This window comes from Elephas maximus, unplaced genomic scaffold (assembly GCF_024166365.1).
Source record: "Elephas maximus indicus isolate mEleMax1 unplaced genomic scaffold, mEleMax1 primary haplotype scaffold_112, whole genome shotgun sequence".
NCBI classification, from domain to species: Eukaryota; Metazoa; Chordata; class Mammalia; order Proboscidea; family Elephantidae; genus Elephas; species Elephas maximus.
The window spans coordinates 96,563-99,897 of NW_026060243.1; positions in this window are offsets into that span (position 1 = coordinate 96,563).

Consider the following 3,335-nt stretch of genomic DNA (forward strand, 5'->3'; position numbering starts at 1 on the left):
CCCTAAGTTTTCACGTGTTGATATGCTATCTGTAAGACACACACTTTAGATCCAAAATACAAACAGGTTGAAACTAAAAGGGTGGGGGAGAAATTCTATGCAAATTGTAACCAAAAGAGATGGATAGCTATATTAATATCAGACGAAATAGACTTTAGGTCAGAATCTGTTACAACAGACAAGGACATTACATACTGAGAAAAGGGTCGATTCATTAAGAAGATATTACCTATTACACAGGTACCAAACAACAGAGTCCTAAAATAGATGAAATAAACATGACAGAACCGAAACGAGAGACACTTCTACAGTCCATAGTTATTTCAATCATGCACAGAATGTCTAGACAGAACATCAGTAGTGAAATAGAGGGTTTGAACAACACCAAAAATCAACTAGACCTAGTAGATATATATAGAACACTCCACCCAACATCAGTAGAACACACATTCTTCTCTAGTGCACATACATTATTCTCCAGGATAGGGCATACACAAGGTCATTGCATTAGTTATCAAGTGCTGCTATAACAGAAATAAATTAAGTAGGTGGCTTGAAAAAACAGATTTATTTTCTCACAGGTTAAGAGGCTAGAAGTCTGAGTTTAGGGTGCCAGATACAGGGAAAGACTCTCTGTTGGCTCTGGGGGACAGTCCTTTTCTCTTTTCAGCTTCTGTTTCTTGGTTCTGTGGAGATCTCATGTGGTGTGGCATCTACCTTCCCCCATCTCTGCTTGCTTGCCTGTTAACTTGCTCAGTCTGCTCTTTTATATCTCAAAAGAGATTGAGGGGAGGTGGGGTCAAGACGGTGGACCAGGCAGATGCTTCCTATGGTCCCTCTTACAACAAAAACCTGAAAAACAAGTAAATCAATTATATATGACAATCTAGGAGCCCTGAACATTAAAGACAAAGTTGAAGAGTCGGACTGAGCATCAGGGGGATGGAGAGAATTCAGAATCAGCCAGGATTTGCAAGACCTGACTTGGCCAGCACCCTACAGCCTAGATTAGCTTGCGTGTGCTGGCTGAGGCAAGCAGTAGCACTCGGGATGCCTTTTCCATATCGGCAGAAACCAAGTGGCGGAGAGTCTGCTCAAGCCTCTGGTTCCAAGGAGAAGTGGCACTGAATCTGCGGAAGTTAAGTGCAAGCATCTAATCTACCACAAGGGATCCAAAAAACCCTTTTCCCTTCTGGGAAGTACCTTTCTCCTATATACCCAGCTCCTCTCACTCTGCTTCAAGTACACCCTCACCCCCTGAGCCTGAAGTGGAACCCATCGCATGTCCTGAACCATTCTCTTAGCTTTTCAGAAGGAACAAATTAAGAAACAGGAAAAAATAATCTGCCACCTCCCCTAAGCCAGGAACTCAGGGCGGGCACAGACCCTTTCCCTAGGCACAGGCATGAGTCCACAGACTTAGAATGCCGTTCACCCCTGCCTAGACCTGTGTTGGCCCATTTCAACAGTGTATCCCCTCATTAGCACAGTACAACAGGGTATATAATTGGAGCCTATTTTCAACTGCAACCACTAAGGACGAGTGGCATATTCTTGACATTAGACACCACCCTGTCCATTAAGCAGGGTCCTTGACTACCCACATCCGATGCCTAAGGACTGGTGGCTTCACGCACTCCACCTAGCCACCCACAACAGGGGTCTAAGAATAAGTGTTGCCTCCCAGTCTCTACAGCCGACAGCATGGGCTCCCCACAGTCCAGATGCAAAGCCCACCCACTTACGAGCTCTAGAAAGCACAGACATACCTTCCACTCAGCCACTCAGTGGCAACTGTCAGCCCCCTACCTTGCTCAGCACATAACCCTGACTATAGCCAGATAACACAAGCCCAGTGCCATCGAGTCGATCAGAAACCTATGCCTAATCCAATCAGCCCTGTGTAGTCCTGCCCATCTAGGACTGTAGGTGAGAGCCTGCACCACACACTTGATGACCGAAGACATGGACACCTGAGCTGAATCCACACAAGAAAAATAAATGGACTCCTGGGCTCACATACCCAATAACAGCTCTAACTGCCTGGTATCAGGACGTGAGAGCTTCAAAAATGCCAATAATCAAAGTAGCTCAAATGACCAGCCTACTTGGGCATATCAAAGTGGAATAAAACAAGAAGCTAGGAAGCAGTAAGGAAACATAAAATAAATAAATATAACTTATTGATGGGTTAGAGACAACAGTCAATATCAAATCACAGAAAGAGGCAGACCATGATGGCTTCAGCAAGTGACCAAAACAAAGAACCAAGAAGTCTCCTGGAGGATGAAAAAGTCTTGGAGTTATCAGAGGTAAAATTAAAAAGATTAACATACAGAGCTCTTTAAGAGATCAGGAAGGAGATCAGGCAAAATGTAGACCAAGTCAAGGAACACAGAGACAACGCAATAGTGGAACATAAGGATGCTAGACAAGAGCATAATGACAAATTTAACAAGCTGCAATAATCCAAAGAGAAACAGCAAACAGAAACCCAATATATTAACAACAAAATTTCAGAATTATACAACTGAATAGAAATGCATAGGAGCAGAATTGAGGCAATGGAAGTCAGAATTAGTGAGACTGCAGAGAAAGCATTTGACAGCAATTTTTTGAGGGGAAATCTGCTACAAGAATTTAAAAAAATGAAGAAACCCTAAGAATTATGTGGGACTCTATCAAGAAGAATAATCTATGAGTGACTTGAGTACTAGAATGGGGAGGAGGGGGAGGAGGATAAAACAGACAGAATTGTTGAAGATATGCCAGCAAAAACTTCCTTGATATCATAAAAGATGAAAAGATACCTGTCCAAGAAACTCATCAAGCCCCACAGAGGGTAGATCCCAAAAGAAACTCATCAAGACATCGTATAATCAAACCAAAGATAAAGAGAGAATTTTAACAGCAGTTGGGGAGAAATGAAAAGTCATCTGAAAAGGACAGTCAATAAGACTATACTCTGACTACTCAGCAGAAAACATGCAGGCAGGAAGGCAATGGGATGACATATATAAAATCTTGAACAAAAAAGAAAATGCCAGACAAGAATTATATATCAGGCAAAGCTCTCTGTCAAATATGATGGAGAAATTAGGGCATTTCCAGATAAACAGAACTTTAGGATATTTGTAAAAAACAAACCGAAATTACAAGAAATACTAAAGGGAGTCCTCTGGTTACAAAATCAATAATATCAGAAAACAACCCAAGACTAGAACACAGGACAGAACAACCAAATATCAACCCAGATAGGGAAGTCAAAAAAATAAATCCAAGCTAAAACATTGAAAATAGGGAAACAGAGACATGAATATGTAAAAGATGACAAC